Here is a 24,714-nt window from a genome sequence, read left to right as displayed (position 1 = left end):
CTGGGAGAAAATATTTATGAAACTGATATTTGATATCTGATAAAGTAAATATATCCAGAATGTATGAAGAACTCTCACCATTCAATAAGAAGAAGACAATGTGATTTTAAAATGGCAAAACAATTAAACAGATATATTACCAAAGAAGCACATGAAAAGCATGCTAAGCATAATTAGCAACTGCACATTAAAACCTCAATGAGATATCACTACATACCTATGAAAATGGCTAAAATGAAAAACAGTGGCCTTACCAAGTGTTGGTGAGGATGTTGGAACAAATAGAGCTCTTATTCATTGTTGGTGAGGTTGCAAAATAGTGCAGTCATTTTGGAAAACAGTTTGGTGGTTTCTTATAAAATTAAACAAAACACTCCCAAGACATCTTGGCAATCCCACTTCTAGGTACTTATCCCAAAGAGTTGTAAACATATATCCATATAAAGTCTTCTATGTGAACAATTATAATAGCTTTCTCTGTAGTAGCCCCAAATTAGAAACATCCTAAATGCCTATTACCTGGTGAATAGATACTGTGGCACATCCTTTTAATGAAATTCTACTCAGCAATAAAAAGGGACAAACTACTGGCACAATAGCATGGGTGACTCTCAAAAGGAGTGCTATGTCAAAGAAGCCAGACACACAAAAGCATAAATGCATGCTCCAACCTGTAGAAAACTATAGAAAAAGCAAAACTATAGTAATAGAAAGTGGATCAGAGCTTGCCGGGGCTCGGGGTTAAGGAAGGTGACTACTAAGCGGCATGAAAAATGTGTTCGGGTGATACAAACATTCTAGATTGTGACTGTGCTTATGTGACTGTGTATGGGTGTTAAAATTATGTAACTCACTTAATATTGGTGAATTTTATGGATCATAAATATACCTTACTTAAGCTGATAAAAAATTTGAAGTACATTAAAATCTATGATTATAAATGTAAATTAGTAATATGCATATTTTAGATTTTTTTGTGCCAGCTTTGTCTCTTCTTTCGTGATTTGTTTGCACTTATTAGTTTTTCCTTGTTATATGCATCTATTGGTTTACATGCCTATCTCTGGATTGTGGGGTCTTTAAGGCTGGAGTTTTGTTTACTCTTCTTTATATTCTTCCAGGACCTGGTTAGGGTCTAACCCAGAGAATGTACTCTGTAAATGTTCCATTCACTCAATCAAAACATATTTACTGCAACAAATGTTTAATGATCATCAGTTCAATAATCACTAAATCTGACCAACATTGCTTCTGGCTTTGTTGAGCCTGCTCCTTGAGGATTATGTTCTTGGTGGGAAGTTATGAGAATAAGGAATTTTATTTTTCAAAAACTTATGCAGTGCTTTTTCTAAAAAGCTTTTTATAAATATTAATTTAATCTTTGCAAAAACCCTAGGGTGTAGGGAGAATGATCATTATTCTCATTTTACAGAAGAGGCAACTGAGCCACAGAGATGTTAAGAACTTGCCCCAGCTAGCATGTTGAGTAAGTGGGAGGGCCAGGATTCGAATCTAGCCCAATTTTGGGTGGGCACAGCCAACTTTCCATAGACTGGCCATGTCTCTGGTCTATTCCAGGAGTCTGGGGTCAGACAGATTTTTTTGTCTACTGAAGGTTCAGGAATCTCATTACCTACTGCAAGTCAGACTGTTCTGAAGAGGGTAACGGCAGTAACGAACAGGCTGGATCGATGCCAACACTGTCATCAGTCAGTCCAGCACCCCCATCCTGCCATCCAGAACTCAAGTAATGACTGGGGCTCTTCACTTCAGCCCCTTGTCAATTTGGGGAGGCAGTTAAGAGCTCTCTTGGAAGAACCGAACTCAGGGAGGATAATGTAATCACATTCATGCTTTCCTTTTAAGTGAAGCTCTCACATTCATTAAACATGAACCCAACCCCCTTTCTCCCACTGCAAGCATTTGGCGCCTTTTCCTGCCCGATTCAGAGTGTTTGTGTGTTCGGGAATCAGTGGGTGTTGGTAGGAGGCTGGGCGTGTGGTGTCAATGATCTCGCAGTGTAATAACAGAGCAGGCAGATTCAGTGACGCCCAGTCCAAATTAGTCATGGATAAATGCACGATCATCAGTGTTCCAGCACTAGGGACTTTCTCTCATTTAGTCAAGTAAAGTGTCACAAACAACAGCTAAGAGAGAAATGTGTATTTTGAGTTGTGAATGTGCTGATTTAAAAAAAAATTTTTTTTTTCCTAGAAAAGAACCATAGAAAAGTAAAACAGAAATATTTCGACTTGAAAAATACTTTGTAATTATATGTCATAAAATAATTAGGTCATGGCAAATTAGCACAAATGTTTACAGCAAAATTGCCATGTAAAACATTATCGGTAATATTATGCTAATTGCTGCAGAAGCAAAAGCTGATTATGTTTCAGCAGGATTAAAATTTGCCACGTCTGCATTTCTCTCCAGTGTCACCAGTTTTCCATGAGGGTAGCACGCCTGTGAATTACAGGAGGGGCTGAACCGCCCATCTTTGAGGCATCGAATCTGAAAAGGAATCTTTCTGAAGACCAAGCTAAGATCATCAGTGTAAGAGAGAATTCCCGAAAGTGTTCTTCCACTCCAGTGGAAACTTACCAATGCTCTGAGCCCAGAATGATCCCTTTTGGGGGTGGAGCATGGGGAGGTGTGCAGTGTGCTCTGAGAACAGAGAGAACACAGAATCAAGCTGCAAGAAGAGCTCAGAGGGGGTCCCTTGGGGCAGCCCACACGTCTCAAACTTTAATGTGTGCATGAATCCGCTAAAATGCAGGTTCTGTTTCAGCGTGTCTGGAGTGGGGCCTGGAATTCTGCATTTCTAACAAGCTCACAGGGAATGCGGGTGCTAGGCTAGTCTTCAGATCAGATTTTGAGTAGCAAGGCTCTAGAGGAAATCTTATCTAGAGTTGCAACTTCATATGTATTCTATCTAGGCCAGGTATGCAATGACGTAGGGTGCTTTGTGTAGCTGAATTTTAATCCTGGTTGGAGAGAGCAAGCTGGTCCACTAAAGGTATTCAAGGGCAATAAAAGGAAGACAGGAGACAGAAAAAAAGGGATAGAAAAAAGGAAGAAGAGAGAAATGGAAGGAAGGAAGGAGGAGGGGGAGGCCAGGTAGGCACCACCCTACTAGCTGGTACTGAGACTGACTGGAACCCCAGCCAGTCCTGAGTAAACGTAGGCCTGGCGAGCAGAAGGGACCTGCTGCAGGCCCACAGCTGGCTTGTGGGCTCCCAGGGCCCTGCTTCTGCCTCCCCACAGTGATGGCAGTTTCTCTGAACCACACCTGACTGAAAGACAAGGGATGATTTCCTCTTTGTAATGAGAAGATTCTCTTATTATCTCATTTTACAGACAAGGAAACTAATACCTAGAGAGGTTAAACAACTCGTTCGAAGTCACTTAGAGCCAGGACTGAAATCCAGTGTCGTCAATTCTAGAACAGGCCTGTGTCACGATTAAAATCTGCCTCTCCTTAATCTTCACACCACGAGTCTACAAGACCCAAGGGAGCCAGGACTGTATCTGTCCTTTGTAGGGTTGTGTGTGGTGTGGTGCCTGGCACTAAATAGTTGTTAATGTGGCATGAACCTTCTTTTATCTGGGGTTTCTTCTTTCTCTAAGAATGCCTCCTGACATCTCGCAAAGGGCAGGTCGTTGTGAGAAAAGATGTTTTATTTTCCCCAAGATTGGTCCTCTTAACACATGCTGCAGCTCAGAGCTTTCGGAAGGGCCTCGGGCTTGGCTTGTGGAGCTAGGCTCCTCCCAACCACCTCCCCTTGTTTCTGCGTTTTGAGCATAAGAGTCACGAAATACAGTCCCACTGCTTCACATTATTTCCTTTTGCACAGAATCATAACCCTCTCGATTATGTGATTCTTTTTTATTATTTATTGTGTGCCCTGGGGAATTTTCATTTTAACCAAGACATTGGTTCAATTGCAAAATGGCAAAGAATGATTTGTAAGGAGATCAGTGTAGGGAGCTTATTAAAACATGCATTTAGGGGATGGCTTGGCAATAGGAAAGAGAAACTCTTGGGAGAGCAGATATTTTCAGGAGTTGAGAGGAAGTCATGTGATTTGAGGGAGGGAAAAGAAGGGAAAGTAAGACAGAGAGGGGAAGGATATTTGAGAAATAACATTGATAGGAAAATAGGAACAAAATGGAAATAAATGTGAAAAAGTCACAGGTAGGTAGACAAGCAAGACTCCTCAGAAATGAGATATGATGAATTTGCCTTCATTGGAAACAGAGTGAAAATGGTCTTCCCTCCATCCTGCAAGCTCCCCGGTGGGTCTGAGCCATGAGCTGGATGGACTATTCGGGTGTTTTCTCTGAAGCACTATTGAAAGTCACACAGCCTAGGGAGGGGTCTTTATCCTGGTCCTAGAGGGGCTGAGAGCAAGCAGGTACCTTGGGGGCCCACAGAAGCCTGCAGCCCCTCTTCCAGAGCATGGCACCAGGGACCCTGTCTGCTCTGAAGCCCAGCCTGGCAGCTCTGGAAGAAGAGCTGTGTTGTGTGGGCTTCACAGAGAGACCTATCTTGTTTGTCCTGCAGGCCCCTCCATGCCAGTGCTGCCCCCCTGGAGCTGTGCCACGTGGCAGCCCGAACCCCTTTCCCAGGGACCCTCCTGATCCAAGAAGGCAGCTCCGCTCCTGCACTAAGGCCCTAGAGCCGCTCTTAACAAGGCTGCTGATGGCCTCCTCGGAGTGTCTCATTGTGCTGCACGCAGCCAGGCCCGGAGCCCTTCTGCGGGGCTCTCTCACCTTGCGCTCTAGAAGGGGTGTGAAGGAGGATGTCTCCGAACCGGTAGGAGACCAGGAGACCGGCTCTGAGCCCTTTGGGGTCTCTTCAGTAAATCCACACCCAGAGGCCCCTGCTAGGCTGCTGGCTTCCCATGCACTTAGACAGCAGTCAAGCTCGGGACAACAGAAGACAATTTATTTTCCTCAGACCTCTGTTTCTGAAGCGAGGGTGGGAGAGTTCTCAAATTATTGGGCTTCGGTGGAGAAATGATGTCAGCAATGACAAGTCTTGGGACTTTGGGATGCATGTTCTTATGATTTTTTAAGGGAGAGTGCCGTCAAGCCCCCTCCTTGTTCTCCCTGGAGGTTGTGCTTTTCAGCACTTACTGCATTCAGAGCCTTGGAAAAACCACTTCTCTGACACACGTATACACACATGCCTACGTGCATGTACCCGGACCTGCACACGTGCACATCTAGTGAGGTCAGCCCTGCTCACTCAACTCTCCATCTAGAAGCAGCCTGAGCTCCACTCCTGGGCGCCTGCCCTCAGCCTTCCACGTGGGCCAGTGTGTGCCCAGTCTTCACGGGCCGGGACTTACTTCTGCATCAGCCCAGGGGCAGAAGTGGATGTGCACATTATTAACCTTGTGGTAGGCAACACAGTGGTTGCACTAAGATGTCCACCTCCTCATCCCCAGTATTTGTGCCTACGTGGTAAAAGGGACTTGGCCAATGTGATTAAGTTAAGGCTATTGGGATAGGGAGCTTGGATTATCTGAGTGGGTCTAATGTAATAACTAGAGTCACCACAAGAAGGGGGCAAGAGAGTTGGAGCAGGGGTCCCCAAACTTTTTACACAGGGGGCCAGTTCACTGTCCCTCAGACCGTTGGAGGGCGGCCACATACAGTGCTCCTCTCACTGACCACCAATGAAAGAAGTGCCCCTTCCGGAAGTGTGGCAGGGGGCCGGATAAATGGCCTCAGGGGGCCGCATAAGGCCCACGGGCCATAGTTTGAGGATGCCTGGGTTGGAGTGAGAAGAGAGATGACTGTGGAAGCTGAGGTCAGAGCAGATACAGGGCCACAAGCCAAGGAATCTGGGCAGCCTCTCGAAGCTGAAAAAGGCAAGGGACAAATTCTCCCCTAGAGTCCTGCCAACACCTTGATTTTAGGCCAGTGAGACCCACTTCAGAGTTCTGATGTCCAGGACAATAAAATAATAAATTGTATTGTTTTAAGCCACTAAGTGTGTGAAACTTTGTTATAGCAGCAATAACAACTAGTATAGATTAGTATAACTTGGGGTATGGCCCACATAATAGGCACAGGGAAAAACTTCTCTGTTTGAGCCACCAGCCTGTGACATCTGTGTCTGGCCACAGCCTCAAGACAACAAGGGGACAGTTAGGGATAGGTGGGGCTTGATCACACATCGTGAGGTTCTAAGCGTTGGGAAGACTGGGTGTCAGGTTGGCAGAAAACCAGTGAGGTTTCAAATTTAAACCTTGCTGGATTCCGGATACTGAGGAAACCAATGATGAACCATGCTGAACCCCGAGGAAGCAGGCTCTCCTCCCCTCTAGGAGGAACAGACAGGGAAGGAGCCCACAGGGCCGTCTGTCCTGTTAGCCACAGGAAATGTGGGCCAGGCAGGCAGGCTGGGGACTGGCAAATGGGAGAATGGAACTCTTTCAGACCTCCATTTTTTGCCCAGTGTCTTCCATGACTGCCTGATGACTGGAATTATCTGGGCGTCAGATAAAAACGCAGGTCTGGATCCTGTCCTGGGGTACTTGAGGAGCTCAAATGCAGGTCTGGTTGCAGTAACCTTTGTTGCACTGGGTGTGATCTTGTGCCCTCTGAGTTCTAGCCATGTTTAGGGTCCCCATGCTGGTTTCTGCCTCAGGTTTCCATATTGCCCACACCCACTTCCACCTCGACCCACAATGTCCCACTGCACGGTGTTGTCTTGTCCAGGTGGTGGTCAGTGAGTCATTTGTCCTTGGGGTGGGCACCTAGTTCCCCCAGGCCTCTGCCCCAGGCCTGTCCAGTCTGAGGTTAACTCCCATGTCAGTCAGCTGACCTGGTGAGGTCATGGCACATTCTCAGTGGGCTCAGAAAGTCTGGACGGCTCCTGCTTCTACAAATATACCACATTTCTGACATTGTGGGCTCAGGACTTCAGCTCTTTTCATTCTTTCTGTTCCTTTCCTATCCTTTCAAATGACCATAGATCAGGGTAGCTGAACTAGTCTAATTCCAACAGACAGGGACAGTAGATTCTTAGACCATCCTTAGCCTTTACTGTTTGGGTAGAGACTAGTATTTACTATCATTGAAAAATTTATCTGCCCTGGCATAGAGTGTCAGTCTGGCATATGGATGTCCTGGGTTCGATTCCCAGTCAGGGCACACAGGAGAAGCATCCATCTGCTTCTCCACATCCTCCCCCTTCTCTCCCTCTTCCCCTCCTGCAGCCAGGGGCTGGATTGATTTGGGGCCCTGGGCATTGAGGATAGCTCATTTGGAACACATCAGCCTGAGGTGCTAATAGCTCAGTTCCTGATTACTGGCCCTAGATGGGGTTGCCAAATAGAGCCCAGTTGGGGTTCATGCAGGAGTCCGCCTCACTATCTCCTCTCCTCTCATCTAAAAAAAATAAATAAATAAAAAAAGAAAGACAAACTTTATCTATCTATCTATCTATCTATCTATTATTTCTCTACCTACCTGTTTATTTTACAGCTTGATCTTTGAACTCAGGGGAGCATGACATACAAGTTAAGATGGTGGTTGGATTGAAATCCAGTTCTTTATTAATTCTTAACTGTTTGGCCCTGAGCCAGTTTCTCAGCATCCCTTGATCTCAGTTTTCCCATCTATGGAAGGGGGACAGCAATAGCTCCTAGCACCTCCTGTTCTTGCCAAGGTGAAAGGAGCTAATTTATGTAAAATTCTTACAACAGCTCCTGACAAGTTGTAAGGGCTCAATAAATGTTAGGTGTTATTCTTATTTGGGCTAGCCTTTAAGAGATATTTATATAAGAAAATAATACTTTGTAAATTCCTATTGTAAAACTCTCTCCTTGCCAGCGTGCCTTTTGGCAAACCTTCAAACAGGGAGTGAAAAGTGATTTGAGACTCAGACCACCTTTCTGGCCCTGAATCCTTTTTTTAGTTGAGCAAACAAGCAGGAATAAGCTCAGAAGGCAGAGGGGGGAGGGCGGGAGAGACCGAGGTGGCTCAGGCGGAGATAACTGAGAGTCAGCGGAGGGTGGCCTGGGTGAATCTAATCCCCACACCATCTGTTTGCTGATTTTCCCCTCTGTCCTCCTCTTTCAGGAGCAAGATATTCTGAGCAGGCAGAAGTGAGGGCCCTGCAGACAGGTGGCCCCGGCCCTTCATGCCAGAGTTTTCAATTATGATGCCAGTCAATGGGAGAGAGAGAAGGGCGAAAATGAAAATGGAATATTTGGTTAGCGCTCTGACAAGCCATGAATCAAAACCAAGTGAAATTGCTCTGGGTTCTCTCAGCCTGTCAGCCTCCGCCATCCATTCTGATTGCCCCTGGGCAGTGTAATTCCACACGCAGCCAATGCTCGCAGGAGAGCAAGCCTCGTGCGCCGGGTGGCTGGGTCCTTCCGCTACACGCCGTCCCAGGTGTGCGCCATCGGCTGGTGTGGAGAGCCAGCCTCCGTGGGAGCAGGGGAGGAGGCGGAGGGCGGCAGAGGGGCTGTCAGCAGGGTGGGCACTGAAGTGTGGCTGATCATGTCACAGAGCTGGGACACCTGCTCTCCTCTCAAGACCTTTCCCTGGACTCATTGATTCCCTGCCAAGTGGCTATTCATTCTTATTTGAGGAGTTCTGGCAAAGACTCTGCCTGTGCCTGCTGGGGTCAAGGGCAAAGGGTGCCTCCGGGTCAGCAGGAGAATGGAAAAAGCTGCAAAGGGCAGACTGTCTTCTCCATTAAGAACCAGGGGCCTCTCTCTGCTTCTCCTCTGCCATATCAGCCCTGACTGATTTAACACCCACTGGGGCCAAGGCACAGAGCGCCGGGCAGGAGCCCATAAATCACGGGTTTTGATTGAACAGATGAGTGAAGGAAAGCTTGCTGAAGAGGCAGTGCTGAATTCAATAAAGCAAACCCTCACCCATTCAAGGTTTTGACATCCAGGGCATGGAGAACAAGTTTCTTCTTTTTTCCTTCCTGTCACTCATCTTCTCATTTGGTGAGCATTTACAATATTTGTTGAACACAGAGAGTATTGTGATGTGATTCAGCTCACGGGACCATTAGAGTCTGGGCAGCTCGGACAGTGAACTGGATTAGAGAAGGCAGTGGGGAAGTCAGCCCTGGGTTCTGGCTGGGTCTGTGGAGAAAGCCTGGGGCAAGGGGGCCCCTGAGTGGTCAGTACCCACAGGGAGATGCTGTTAGGGCTCTTGCTCAGCGTTGTGCCGGTTGTTCATTGCCCAAGGGAAAGCATATGGGGAGACTAGGTCCTGCTCCCTTTCCACTTATTAAGCCTCATGTCCTGGTCTGGTTGTATCTGTCTAGAACGGGAGCCTTTAGATTCATACAAGCTGTCAGTGGGCCAGAGGAAGCCCTGTAAGTCAGACAGCACCGGAACTCTGCAGCAGAGGAAGGTCAAGAGCTGCCAGGAGCCTCTGTAACTGCAGATCAAGATAGGATCAAGTCCAGATTTGCCATAACAGAGCCATGAGCAGCTGATGCTGAGTTGGAAAGTCAGAGTAGAATCAGATTCCAAGGGGTCAATAACAACCCAAACCTTCAGCAGTGACTAAGAAGGTAGAAAGAACCAAAGGTCTGTTTTGAGGTTCTGGTTCTTAATCAGTCTTTGTGGAAGGTCCGTGGCCATGGTCATAAAGCCTGATGACACTCACAAGTATTGGCTTGGCTGCCACCATTTATTTCTGTCCCAGCAGCACCTGCATCAGAGGTGGGGTGGAGAGCATTAGTGTAAGCCTAGGGGGGCTCAGATCACACTGGTAGTCCCTGGGGACAGAACCAAGATCAGCAGGTGAAAGTTTCTGAGTGGTAAATTTTGGCTTAAGATAAGCTGCCTGGCCTGACCAGGCAGTGGCACAGTGGATAGAGCATCGAACTGGGATGCGGAGGACCCAGGTTCGAGACCCCGAGGTTGCCAGCTTGAGCACAAGCTCATCTGGTTTGAGCAAAGCTCACCAGCTTGGACCCAAGGTCGCTGGCTTGAGCAAGGGGTTACTTGGTCTGCTGAAGGCCCACAGTCAAGGCACATATGAGAAATCAATCAATGAACAACTAAGGTGTCGCAACAAAAAACTAATGATTGATGCTTCTCATCTCTCTCCATTCCTGTCTGTCTGTCCCTATCTATCCCTCTCTCTGACTCTCTCTCTCTCTCTCTGTCTCTGTAAAAAAAAAAAAAAAAAGATAACCTGCCTGGCTATATGATGTATTATAGAATTTTCCCCCTTTGTCACTGGAGGTTTTCAAACCCCAATCGGGGAGCCAGCTAAGGGCGTTTCTTGTGTCAGGTGGAAGTTTGGGAGAGAAGTCTCTGAGGTCCCCTCGTAGCCCCTCAGCCCCTCATCCTCTGTGAGTCTGTGAAGCATCAGCCAGCTGGCTTTCCTCTCTGTCAGAGATGATTGATTGAGGAAGAAGTTGAAATTAATGACTACCAAGTTTTTAGGTTTTCATTGTATTTACTTCTCTTTCTCTTTCTGACTCCCTCTCATGTCCCTAGTGCCAAATCCACCCCATGGATACTTGAGAGTAAATTGTCCAGCCAAGAGCTGGAAGGAGCCATGTGGTCCTTATGTAGGCAGCTCCTACCCATCTCCACCTTGGGTGTTTCTCCAGTGCAGCAGGACAGATGACCATCTTGGCAGTGGAGGGGTTGAGTTACAGGGAGCTAGCCACACTGGATGGAAAGGTCCCAGTACAGGGCCTTTCCTACCACTACTGCTATGCTCAAAGTGAGGATAGAGTACTTACAAGAGGCACAGGCTGTGTCAGCAAAGGGTATTGTACTGGGGTGTTTCTGTAAGTCCAGCATCCATTTTCTCTCCTGATGCTGGGTCTTAGTTTTTCTTTGGGGAATCACTTCTGCTCCTCTCCCCACTGTCAAACTATCTAGTTTGGAGAGAGTGACATCACCTTCTTCCCAACACATGCTGAAGACTCAACATTGCATTCCATAACCCTGGCAACAGTGATTGGTTCAGGGTTGGGTATATGATACCAGGCCAAGCCAAAGAGGTGCAAATTAAAATTTTATAGGAAATATGGAACAGTAGAAGTTTTATATTTATTAATGGAGGTTGTTAAGCTGGCATGATGTAAACCTGGAGCTTCCACATGCAAAGAGAGAGCATGCATGGGATGCAGCTAACACAGGGGAAAGTGAATTGAGAGATGGAAAGAGAGTAAAGCCCCGATCCAGCTTCTCCTGAAGCCGTATTGATCCCTGGACTTCACAATTATACAAGCCACTAAAATCCTTTCCTGACTTTGCTTTTTGAACTAGTTTGAGTAGAGGTTCTCCTTGTCACAGGAAAGCATCCTGCCTAGTTCAAGACAGTTCCTACTCTGGTAGCAGATCGAGAGTAAGAATGAAACTGGGATCCTAGCACTTGGTAGCTGAGGCCTCACTTGGGGCACTTGGCTTCCTCCAGTGACCCATGACTTGGCCTGAGTGGCAGCCCTCAGCCAGGTAGCTATCTAGCTCATTCTTTCAACCTCATGAAATTAAGAACACAGATGATCTCTGAGGTTGGGAACACTAACTGGAGAATTCATATGTGTTTTGTACAGCATTTGTTCTGAGAGATGGTCCGGAATAAAGGGGGCTGTTTGGGAACTGGTGTGTCCAAGGCCACACTCCTTTCCATGTGACTGATGAAAATGACTGGTCGATGCAGCACTATCAAAGGTCTGGGTGTCAGGAAAACTCCACTGGGTTATTTTAGCTTCAGAGGTCCCTGTGGTGCTGGTGAGACTGTCATTGGTCTGTGTCATTGTGTCATGACGCAGCTTTTCCCTCTGTCCAACCTGCTTATGTCCCCTTTCTTCCATAGATGTCAACCCCAGGGCACACCGTAGTAAACCCCACCTGCTGACTCCCTTTCCAAGGGACCCAGCCTGGACAGTGTTCCAGCTTGGCTACGTGTCCTTCCCAGCCTCCTTCTTCTGTACTCTGGGTCCCTCCATACACTGAGAGCGGGCTGACTCAGGTGATCTGCTCCACCCACTCAAATGCCAAGTGCCTGGCACAGTGCCTGAGCAGAGCAGATAGGTGACGGCTGGGGATGTGAATGAATGTGCCAGATCTAGGGGTCATCACCATTCAGTGAGAGGAGTCAAGGAGGGTTTTAAAGGACTCTCAGCTCCGTGGTCCTCTTTGAAGCAGTGATTTTGTGGGCAACTGGGTTGGGGCAGGCTGCAGGCAGGCGGCTGTGATCTCAGAAAGGCTGAGGCAGGAACCAGCAATGAGGAAAGTGGAGCTTCTTCAAAAGGCAGTAGACTTGGTTTTCTTCAGTGTCTAGACCAGGCATGGCCAACATACGGCCCGCAGGCTGGATCCGGCCCGCATAATGAGTTTATGCGGCCCACAATTAAATTTTTAATATTCTTTGCTACTTTAAAATCTCAGCTACTCAGAAGCGGAAGCATCTTTGATTATTGGAAATCGAGATATTTAAGAAGATAGTGATACGCAGAAAAGAATTCCACGTGTGACTAATCTAGGGTTAACTTCCAATAATTGGTCGAATGGATTCGCGATACTTATTTTTTTTAAAAATTCCATTATAAAAATTTACAACTTTTGTACTCGTCTGTACTCAATATGAACTGTTTGATGTTTAGTGGCAATGTGAAACCCACATTCTTTTAGGCAAGTTTGCCAGTGCGCACCCAAGGTCAAACAATTTGCTATTTGTGTGTCAAGTGTGCTGAATCAAGTGGCATTGTAGCATAGACAATTGCTGCAGTTGATAACTGAAAACATGTCCAGGCTGTTTGTAAAACAAAAGAATTGTTTTATTTGCGATATAACTCCTTCAAGCTCATTCTCTTAATTAAATATTGTTTTGATTGATTGCAATACAGTTTAGATATTTATACGGTATGTAATTATATTTTTATTAAAATATATTTTTATTAAAATAATATTGTATATTAAAAATTTTTTCAGGCCCTGACCGGTTGGCTCAGCAGTAGAGCGTCGGCCTGGCGTGCGGGGGACCTGGGTTCTATTCCTGGCCAGGGCACATAGGAGAAGCGCCCATTTGCTTCTCCACCCTCCCTCCTTCCTCTCTGTCTCTCTCTTCCCCTCCCACAGCCAAGGCTCCATTGGAGCAAAGATGGCCCGGGCACTGGGGATGGCTCCTTGACCTCTGCCCCAGGTGCTAGAATGGCTCTGGTCACGGCAGAGCGACGCCCCAGAGGGGCAGAGCATCGCCCCTGGTGGGCAGAGCGTTGCCCCTGGTGGGCGTGCCGGGTGGATCCTGGTTGGGCGCATGTGGGAGTCTGTCTGACTATCTCTCCCTATTTCCAGCTTCAGAAAAATACAAAAAAAAAAAAAAAATTTCACTCACATTTATTCATAAACAAATTACACAGTAAAATTTTGTTTACTTAAACAAATCGTTTTTGTATTTAACATTTTTAAATTTTAATATTTTGTCTGGCCTGTAAAAAAAGTTTTCTTTCTAATCTGACCCGGGGGAAAAACTGTTGGCCACGCCTGGTCTAGACCCAGCAAACCACAGCGTGAGAGCAGAGGGACCCTGCTGGAGGAGCCCGCAGGGGAGGGTGGGGAGATGCATAGAACTGCACCACATCCCAGACAGCTCTAGCTCCAGGGTAGGGGTGGGAAGGAGTGGGCCTGGCTCACCCAAGGTTTCCTGAGGCTGGATCAGAGTACTGTCCCCTGGGGAGGCTTCCAGGAGGCCCCCCTTGGTTTAGCTATCCTACCTCTAATTCAGGGAGTCCTCTCAGAACTGTCTCTTTAGGAGAAGTCCTCTCCAGCGCTCCTCTCAGGAGGCAGGGCGGGACATAGTGACTTCTTAAACTCCTTCTCTTTTCTGGATGTGCATGGTTGTGGATGCATTTAATTTAATTTATATTTTTTTCAATTACAGTTTATACTTAATATTCATTAGTTTCAGGTGTACAGAATATTGGTTAGACATACCTTACAAAGTGATCACCCCGACAGGTCTAGTACTCACCTGGCACCATACGTAGTTTTACAATACTATAGAGTGTATTTCCTGTGCTGCATTTTCCATCCCTGGGACTAGTTCGTAACTACCAACTTGTACTTCTTCCCCTTTTTCACCCAGGCCCTCCACCCTCCCCGCCCATCTGGCAACTGGCAGTTTGTTCTCTGCATCTATGAGTTTGTTTGTTTATTTCTTAATTTTTTAGATTCCCCATATAAGTGAAATCATATGGTATTTGTCTTTCCCTGTCTGACCTACTTCACTTAGCATATATATAGATGCATTTTTAAGTTAGAGGTTGGATGTTTTTGCTTTACTGCTTCCAAAGAGTCAGAAACAAGCAGTGAGGAATGCCGGGGAGAGCAAACGTGCCTCAGTGATCAAGGTTTGTATGGTTGGGCCCTGCCTTTCTGCTCAGAACATTGAGGCTGAGAAGCATCCTTCCAGAACAATGTACTAATCACATTTAAAATGACAACACTCAATAATACTGTAATCCATTATATAATCCTTTATATTTTTCTGGTTTAACTACACATTTATTGTCCTGTTAGACTTTTCTGAACACATTTTTCAAACAGACGTAAAGCAAAGTGCCTTATGTATATGGATTGAACCTAAGAGCTACAATATAATGATACTAAAAACAGAAATAATAAAATAATAATATCATCCCAGTTCTGTTTTAAATGCTTTGCTCATACTACCTGTGTAAATCTTATAACAACCTTATGAAGATGTTGGCCTTGTTGACCCCAGGCAAGAATACACTTGTCAAAAAAAGACTCTGTGGTTAACTGGGCCCAACTTTATAATCAGAGTCTAGCTAGCAGTGACTGCTTACAGGGTACCTCTCACACAGGCTGCATTTCAGGGAGAAGCTGCAGGCTGGGCTGCCAGGACTCCTGCACTGTGTTCCTGCTATCTGAGCAGAGCCTTATAAAGGAGTTGCTGGAATTGTATTTCGACCAATGGGCTGAGACCTGCCTTGTGTAATTTGAGCTGCACAGCCATATCCTCATTTGCATCTTTACTGACTAATAAGAATGATCTCTTAATAATTGGTCAGGATGCAAAATTCTGACCAATCAGGACAATGCTATGTGGACCAATCAAACTGTGCAAATTTGTAACCCTCATCTGCATAAAAATGAACCAGTCAGGGACCAGAGTGGGAACTTTTTCTATATAAGTGGGCCTCCTCTTTGTCTGGGGGGAGCTCACTTTTGGTTTCTACTTGAGGCTGTGTTTCTCAGGTATGGAAACTGTTCACCTGAATGAAGTCTTTCCCTCTTCCACAGCCGAGACTGGGGACTCCTGTTGGCATTGGAGTGGTGGCAGCAACATTTTTTTGACAACATTATTATTTTGTCAGATGCTGGAGAAATTATTGCTTTCTCACAACTGATAAGTGGCTGAGGTGGGTAAACCCAACTCCCTCTGGCTCCACACTCATGCCCTGCATCGTGTTCTATCAAGGTGAGTTAGCATCACAGCAAAGTGTTGGAAACCGGTCCTATCTATGAAGCGAGATGCTATGGGGAGTTTTTAGCAGGCAAGGAACTGCTTCCAAACTTCATCCACAGCATCCTAGAGTAGGCAGTGGCTGCAGTTCAAGAGAAGGGACACTACCAGGCAGTGCCGTTGTTTTTACATTTTAATTTCTTTTAGCAGCAGAATTTTCTATTTCCCTCAGATAATAAAAGAACCTTGACATAAAACAGATAAGGTTTGTTTGATTGGAATGAATTGATTTTATAACTTCAGATGTATAATATTTACTCATTGTGAACCAGGTAGTAAGAAAAATGAGACTTTTTAGATTAATTCAGCCTTTGAAATCAGCTTTTTTTGAAAATATTTGCCATCTTAGATCAGTTTCAACATTCCATTTATATCTGCATTTTGTTAGGTCACAGAATATTGAAAATATCCTGATTCACATAGGTATTAGTTACACGTATTAATTTCTGAAAGCTTGCTTTATGATCTCAGTATACTCTTTTTTTTTCTTTTTTCTTTTTTTTTACAGAGATAGAGTGAGTCAGAGAGAGGGATAAATAGGAACAGACAGACAGGAATGGAGAGAGATGAGAAGCATCAATTATCAGTTTTTTGTTGTGACACCTTAGTTGTTCATTGATTGCTTTCTCATATGTCCCTTGACCGTGGGGCTATAGCAGACCGAGTAACCCCTTGCTCGAGCCAGCGACCTTGGATCCAAGCTGGTGAACTTTGCTTAAACCAGATGAGCCTACGCTCAAGCTGGTGACCTCGGGGTCTCGGACCTGGGTTCTCCGCATCCTGGTCTGACACTCTATCCACTGAGCCACTGCCTGGTCAGGCATGATCTTAGTATACTCTTAAGTGCAACTGATCCAATGGTTTGAAAGAGAAGTAGCAAGGTATTTGTGTTTCAAAGTTGAATTAACTCTCCTTGTCTAAGAACTGCTTTGTTCCTTAATTAGTAAGTGTATAAGCCGGACAGAGTTGATGAATGGGTTCTTCAGCTAGTTTAAAATCACAACTGTATGGTAGAAAGTATTTTTAAAATTTATTTTCTAACATTATAATATGTTCAGCAATATCATTTAAAGAACTCTCACATGTCTTAGTACCTGTCTGTCACATAGTCACTCAAACTTTCAAAGCAATCACATTAGTTTTCACTATTCACTCATTCATTTGTTCATCTATTCATTCAAAACATTTGTTGAATGCCTATTATATTCTGGGCAATGATCTAGGTGCTTGAGATAGAGTGATCAGCAGCACGAAGTCCCTTCCTCCTTAGAGCTTACCTTGGATGGAAGTGAGGGGAGAGTCGTGGAAATAGACAACAGGCCCACAAACAAATAAATACACTTCTCAGGTGGTGATATGTGATTTTAATAAAAGGGCAGTAATATTTAGACAACGGAAAGATATTGAAGGAAGCAGAGTAAGACTTACAATTGAAATTTCAATGGAGAGAACATGAAACACATAGCGATGGAAAGAGTGGCACCTCTTTTCCAGTTCAATTTTCCCGAACCTATGGAGAAGATCTTTCAATTTACCTTACTGGTAAACCATACTAAAACTTTGGCCCTTGCTGTGATATAATGACTGCCTCACTCTGTTCATGTAGATAGTTTGCTACACAAAAAGTATATATATGCTAATGAGATCACGAGGAAACTTTATTTCTAAATCAACATAAGATAATAAGGAGACTTTATTTTGAGGTCTCCATGTGCTAACCTACCCACATAGGTTACTCATATTTGGTATAAAACACACGGACTTTACACGTTGCTTTAATTGGTTTAGTTTTACAAAAATAGTTAGGATATATTAATACACAAAATTTGCATAACATATTTGTAGCATCCTTAAATCATCTGCTCCAAACTCTAAGTTCTTGGGGAACAGTTTGAAAACCATAGGTATGGTGGGTGAGGTGGGAGTTAAGGTCAGACAGACCAGGTGGCTTTGCTCCTGAAGTTCTGTGATTTTAGGATTCTGGCTGGGTCTCAGTGCCTTCACCTGGGTGTCAGAGAGTCTGCCTCCCACACTGACTGGTTGCCTGAAATATCAAGGACACTAAAACACATTGGAGTTTTTTTTCATTCCCTAAACAGCACAGCTTGGATCAGCCAGCCTTGGGGACACTCGTCAGCAAGAAGCAGGGTTCTGGCTGTAGGAACTGGGTTATGTTGGGGCACCAATATCTGGGGACAGACACCAAGGGCTTCGAATCACTTGGGGGATGGACAACTGCTATGGACAAGGACTTGGGTGCACCAGAGCACAAGGAACTTGGTGACCAGAAAAGGGACCACTATGCTTCTTATCACTTAGCAATGAGCTAGAAGCCAAGTTGTTCCAGGTATGCAGAGAAAAGGACTCTGGAGGCAGGAACTGAGCAGAACTTCATGGGCAAAGATAGAGGGTATTTGTTGGATCTCAGTGATCAGTTTCCTCTGAAAAAGCATCTCCAGGTAGAACCCCCATCTCCAGTTTATTTTGGCTGCTCAGGCTTGGGAGTAAGGCATGGCCTCCACAGATGCTGGTGATGCTGGCTGGAGCTGGTTCCTGCTGGGTCCAGAGAGCTGATTGTGCACAGCCCTTCTCAGCTCCAGGTTCACTGATGATACATGCCAACATAAGAGACATCGAAACCTGTGGAGAATTTTTATAAGTTTTTGAGCCAAACTGTCTCAATTGCTGGGAAGCAATATCTCAATGGATAGAGAAACTGTTCTGGAGAATGGCAGTTTTGCAGCTTATTTTATTATACATTATTACAATCAAAGGAGGAGGCATAAGGGGATTACATGAAATCCACTGGCAATAGATTATGGGGGCAGGAGAAAGCAAAGTATGAAAATCTCTGAGATTGGGTAAAATAGAAAGACAAATACTTTTTTTTTATATTGGTGGGTACAGGGTAGTTAACAATTAACATTCACAGCACATAGAGATGACGTGAGGAGAACAAGATAACAGTAAGGGGTTCCGTGGTTTCTGCTCTGGTGGCAGATTGTGCCCTGAGGGGTCTGCAGAAAGGGGGGTGTTGGGCAGATAAAATATATTATGCTCACTTTGTTAAAGATGGCGCTGCCCACATGAAAGCCCGTCGCCCAGGTGATATTAACGTGTGTTGGGGGTGGGCTGTGGGCAGGCAGGATCCTTGTAGCCTGGGGCTTGGTTTTAGGACTAAGCCTTTCCCACCCTTTTTGATGTGGGGTGGTGCAATCCCATCATGCCTCAAATAAATGACTTTGTATTAGAGACTTCCCTGTTTTGTATATTGGATTAAAGGTTTTGATCTCTAGACTATAAAGTGGGGCAGCCCAGGAGCTTGCTCTCTCGGTTCCTGAGATTAGCATTAGAGGAGAGATCAGAGAAAGGTCATGTGGAGGAGAGGAGAAGCAGCCAAGATGGTGGAGTGCTGAAGGAGAAGCCAGTTTATGTAGAGTTTGTGCAGAAAAGGAGATGGGGAACAGAGGTGAATGAGATTGGTGAGGCTAGAAACCTTTGATTCTAGGAAACTCAGATAAGTCAGTGGCTTTGGGAGCCCTGAATGGAAAGGGAAGTGTTTTCCCACTATGTGTATTTCTTGCCTGCCGTGTGCAAGCTAGGATTAAAGATAATGGCCTGCCAGTTTTTGGCTCCGTTGTTTTATTACCGACTGTCCGAATCCAATGCGAACCTGCATGGGCCAGGCAGCTGTGATGGTGGCCATGGATACTGGCTTTACAGGGGGTTATTCTGACATTGCAAAGGTATGTTATCCTAGATGCAAATAGACAATAGACAGTCTAGTTAAGGTAAAGACTGACCTTTATCAAAGAAAAGATATTAGCCTAAGACATGACTACTGCCATGCCTTGCTTTTAGTTAAGATGTTTTAATTTCTGTGTTACTTTTGTTCTCCGAGTTTGTGAAGCACGCCCTGCAGTCCTCTCTTAAGCTTGTCAGTTTTAATATGTGGCCCCTTTTTTCTGTCCACATAGCTTAAAATCAAATATGACGGGAGCATTTACACCACAGGGATTGACGAAGGTTACCAATCAGGGCTCTTTCTTCAGAGAGCCCGTTGTTAAGCATTGGATGCTGGGCCTGGAACTACCCTCTGTAGATTTCACCCTTGAGATGATTACAAGTAAAGTTTTCAATTTACAAACTACCCAAACATAGGTGAGTTAACCTGTAAGCTTCCTCCTCATTGAATCCCTTGCTACTGCCACCTCTAAGGTGCTGGAGATAATTTACAGATTTAGAGGGGGAGGAGAAAAGACACAGTAAAAAGCCAGAAGACACTCAAAGAAGAGCTATCTGTCTGCTGGCTGGTCCTCCTGGTCATTTTTGCTTCACTTAGCCACGCAGCCTGGAATCTCAGTAATGTTAATAAAAGCAGAAGGAGCCAATTAACCATTTCTGTATCATGAGAATTGGTTCTGTGGCTGAGTAGGGGGAGAAATTGGATCAGTAATTCTAGGAGCACACAGCATGAAGGGGGAGGGTTTGCAGGAGCTGAGGGCAAGTCTGATGGGATTCCACCACTGGGGGGTGTCCTTAGGGTCCCAGTGACTGGGGAAAAGGAATTCCAATGTACTGGAGGGCTGAAGACAACGCTATACTCTCCATTCTTAAATTCCTCCTAGGGCTAGCCCTGCTCCTGTGAAAGAGAAAGAATTCTTTCCTCATCCTCTTGCTCCTTCCTGAGCTGGTGACCTTTGCCCATGTCACAGATTAGATTAGTATTATTGGGATTTATGCCTAGAAATTTTGGAAAAACATAGTCTCAATTACAAATCGGTATTCAGAGAACATAACACTGACAACTGTCTTTAGCTCGCTTTATTTCAACAAGCTATTTTTGAAGTTTCATGCAGAACAAAATAGGTTTACTCACTGACTCACATGACAGTTTCAGAAATAGCTTATTTAAATTTCTGATTCCTCCTCTGTGGGTAGAAACTTTTAATCTTATGTACTGCAGGCATCCCTGTCAGATGGTTAATGATGTGAAAAGAACTACCTAAATGCACTAAGGTCACTTGGCATTTAAGTGAACACTTTCACAGAGATAGAATCATCCCTTCATGACTAGAGCGCAAACCATGTGGATTCTCACAGTGCTTTGTGAAAGTGTTACATCCTAGCGAGATAGGCCACAGCAGACGCAAAGTAAATTTTATAAGTTTTATTGCAGACCTGCACAGGGACTGCAGGCAACCCATGCAAGGGAACACTGCAGCCCCCTAAACCTGTGCAGGGACTGCAGGTAACCCACACAGGGGAACACTGCAGCCCCCTAAACCTGCACAGGGACTGCAGGCAACCCACGCCTCCGAAGAGACTGGAGCACTGCAGCCACGAGCTTCTAAAATGGCTCCTTTTTATAGGGTGGCTATCTAGGATGAGCAAGCATCATACAGAAGCTGATGTGGCTGTTAGTCATTGGCTAGGGAGGTCGTGCGCAGTTACGGGGGGGGGTATTACTCAGTGGAGAATTTCAAACATAAACTTCTGATAAGGGTCTCTTAACCAATAGAATGCAAACATTTGTCTCTTTTTCCTTTTTTTCTCTCTCTTTCTTTCAGCCTCCCAGAGTCCCTATCTGTCTCTGCTTCTTGAACGACCTTGGGCATGTTATTCCTAACAGAACAGGAGCAGGACCTGCCTGTAACCCTTAAGTTCCCTGTTCCATTAGTGCCCTGCTTATTTTCTGATCTTCTCTTGGTCCTTACATTCCCTACTCCTTTTAGGGCATAAATCAAATCCTTGATTCTTCATCAGTGGGGAGAATGGTATAAGTCTGGGGCTTATGAGAATTTTCTACTTTAGCTGTAGCTATAAGCTAATTAGGTCAGGGGTCCTCCCTAGTATGTGCTGGCACGCTGATAGTGTGCCCTTAGTACTACAAGCTTTACAGACTAATTTCTTTCTGCCTTGTATTTTTCTTCTCTGTACTAACTTCTTACAACTTGCACAAACCTTCTGCAACTTACACAAACCTTCTGCAACTTACACAAACCTTCAACTTTTATGCACTTTCTTATCCAGAAATAACTGGCTTTCATAACAACTTGCTTTTCCTTTTCTTTTCAAAAGTACCTCTATACTTCATACCTTCTATTATTAAAACCATACAATTCCTTTTTAATTTATCAGAATTCTTAATTCCTAAAAACCTTAACCTTCAGCAAAGACTAAGTTAGTACTAAGTAATCCTCTTTTAAAGATTGCTTTTTGGAGGTGTCCTTTTCCTAAGTAGCCTATTGGACACATGACCAATATTCACAGATTATTCTATAGTGGTAGCTATGAGCACATACATAACTTTCATTTACCTTGTAGCTTCTCTCTCAGCCAAGGGACTTACACCCCCTTTCTGTATGACTCATAGCAGTGCATGCATCAAACCTCTTAAGATGACTTACTTGGCTTTCCTTTACTTTAGTTTCCCTCCCTTCCCAAAGTCTCCATGCGTGGACCAGTTAACTTCTGGTTTGTGGCTGAAGCAGGGCATGCTGTCCTTCTCAGGGTCAGCTTAGTTGATGGGGTCAGTCTTCGCTGTCCACAAAGGTGTCTCTGCTGGGACTGCAAGCTTCAGCCGGCTGCGGTGGACCCAGGCAGGTATGCCTTCTGCCTTTGCAGTAGTGGGGGTGTTGTCAGGATCATGGTGTGTGGACCTGTCTACGTGGGAGTCAGTCCTTGGGTGATGTACTGCTAGAAGTGCCTCTTGGACAGTCTTTGAACAGTTTGCTGAGTAACCTATAAAACCTGTAAGTACTTAGGGAAAGGGTGTTACATTTCTACACATTGCAGTTAGAGTTTAAGTCCTAGTGACTACTGCTTCTAGCTGGAATTAGCAGCAGGTCCCAGCCTATAATAGGCATGGGGCATTGAGATAGGAGGAACAAAGGAGATACTAAACATAAAGCAATAAAACCAGACTGTCAATACCCACAGTAGAGATCTTTGAGGGATAAATAAAACTTAAATATTCAAGCAAGGCATAGTAGATGGCCCTTGTGTTATTAGCTTATCTGCTACTTGGAAGAAATACCTTAGGCTCCTGAACGATGTCCTTGGGCCTTCAGTGGCAATTCCCAGCACGCTGGGCAAGGTCAGGTCACAGGTAGCTGGAGCAGGACTAGAAGAGACTGAACCCTCCCTCCATGGAGCAAGGGGGCAGCTTACCTTCTCATGTCCCTCTTTCCACAGCACAGACGTGTCCCTTGATGGGACCGGGAAGCCTGGCAGGCTTCAGTTCAATGACCTTTCTTTCCACTCTGGAGCAGGGCCTTGATGACAGCTATGAAGCCCCTTAGGGCGCTGGAGCCAAAAGTTGGTATTTCCTGACTTCTTTTGGGCCTTATTTGCCTTTTCTGTTACTTCCTTGGTCACTATAGACCTTAAAAGCCATGCTCAGAAGATCTCACTGAGGGGCTTAACAAACAGTCTCAAGACTCTAAATGTTTCGAATCAGCCAAATTCAGTTTCCAAACGGCAACTGCCGGAGGCTGCCCAGCTACCAACGTCTGCTGCAGCCCACTCTGTGAGGAGGGGTCTTACATGGCCAATCTCGCTGGGGCCTCCATCTGTTACATCCTAGCGAGATAGGCCACAGCAGACGCAAAGTAAATTTTATAAGTTTTATTGCAGACCTGCACAGGGACTGCAGGCAACCCATGCAAGGGAACACTGCAGCCCCCTAAACCTGTGCAGGGACTGCAGGTAACCCACACAGGGGAACACTGCAGCCCCCTAAACCTGCACAGGGACTGCAGGCAACCCACGCCTCCGAAGAGACTGGAGCACTGCAGCCACGAGCTTCTAAAATGGCTCCTTTTTATAGGGTGGCTATCTAGGATGAGCAAGCATCATACAGAAGCTGATGTGGCTGTTAGTCATTGGCTAGGGAGGTCGTGCGCAGTTACGGGGGGGGGGTATTACTCAGTGGAGAATTTCAAACATAAACTTCTGATAAGGGTCTCTTAACCAATAGAATGCAAACATTTGTCTCTTTTTCCTTTTTTTCTCTCTCTTTCTTTCAGCCTCCCAGAGTCCCTATCTGTCTCTGCTTCTTGAACGACCTTGGGCATGTTATTCCTAACAGAACAGGAGCAGGACCTGCCTGTAACCCTTAAGTTCCCTGTTCCATTAGTGCCCTGCTTATTTTCTGATCTTCTCTTGGTCCTTACAAAAGAGAGCATGGCCATGGTTGTAGTTCGGTCCACAGAAGTTTTCTTACAATGTTGGTAATATTTGCCTACATATTATGGTTTTCTACTGATGTGTAAAAAACTACTGTAGAATTAGTGGCTCAAAACAATAATTACTTTTATTATATCTCATTTGGTGAGTTTGATATTCAGGTAGGACTCGGCCGAGTTATTCTTCTGCTCCCTCCTGCATAAACAAGGGTCACTCGGTGGTTCTCAGCTGGTGGATGGTTAATCTGGAGAGTCTAAGATTGCTCATATGTCTGACCTCCTGGTGGGATAGATGTGATATTATGATTTGTAAGAAAGATATATTTGTTTTTCATCCCTGTTCCTGGCACAGAGATCCATAAATATAGATACTTAGAATTTCCTGAAATGAGAACAATAAAGGTCTCTTTTGTTATGTTAATAAGGCGACTTTTGGAAACTTCCCAGGATGGGGGCTGGTTGCCAGGAATCCCAACCTGTGGTCAGAGGAATGGACTATTCAGTCTTTCCTGTCCTCTTCCCCTCCGAGGAGCAAGGAACGGGAACCTGAATCAATGGCCAATGATTTAATCAGCCTTGATTATGTAACAGAGCCTCCATAAAAGCATAAAAGGATGGGATTAGGAGAGCTTCTGGGTTAGTGACCATGTGTTGATTTAGGAAGCCTGGCGCATTCAGAGGGCATGAAGCTCTGTGATCCTTCTCCATTCTTTACCCCATGCATCTCTTCCATCTGGCTTGTCTTGAGTTATATCCTTTTTATAATAAACCAGTAACCTAGTAAGTAAATTGTTTCTCTGAGTTTTGTGAGCCATGCTAGCAAATTAATTGAACTCAACTCAGGGGTCACTGGAACCTCCCAACTATACAGCCAGTCAGTCAGAAGCCCAGGTGACAACCTGGAATTGTGATTGGCATCTGAAGTTGGGGTGCCATCTTCAAGAACAGGACAGATTCAGAGGAGGACAATGAGACTTCACCTCCACTCGGCAAAGTTCCCCTGTGGAAGGGCATGTAG

The 24,714-nt window shown here is 45.1% G+C and overlaps 1 long non-coding RNA gene across 1 annotated transcript; it reads right to left on the bottom strand.

Moving 5' to 3' along the window:
• Positions 1 to 20,662: 20,662 nt before the first annotated feature.
• On the bottom strand, positions 20,663 to 23,678 carry LOC136314574 (uncharacterized). Its single transcript, XR_010727335.1, has 2 exons — positions 23,148 to 23,678; positions 20,663 to 20,794 (listed from the first exon to the last, which is right to left on the bottom strand). It is a non-coding gene; the product is annotated as an uncharacterized lncRNA (long non-coding RNA).
• Positions 23,679 to 24,714: the final 1,036 nt, after the last annotated feature.

This window comes from Saccopteryx bilineata, chromosome 10, assembly GCF_036850765.1.
Source record: "Saccopteryx bilineata isolate mSacBil1 chromosome 10, mSacBil1_pri_phased_curated, whole genome shotgun sequence".
Classification (NCBI taxonomy): Eukaryota; Metazoa; Chordata; class Mammalia; order Chiroptera; family Emballonuridae; genus Saccopteryx; species Saccopteryx bilineata.
Note: the sequence above shows the minus strand (reverse complement) of the source record. Positions and strands in the feature narration are given on the sequence as shown.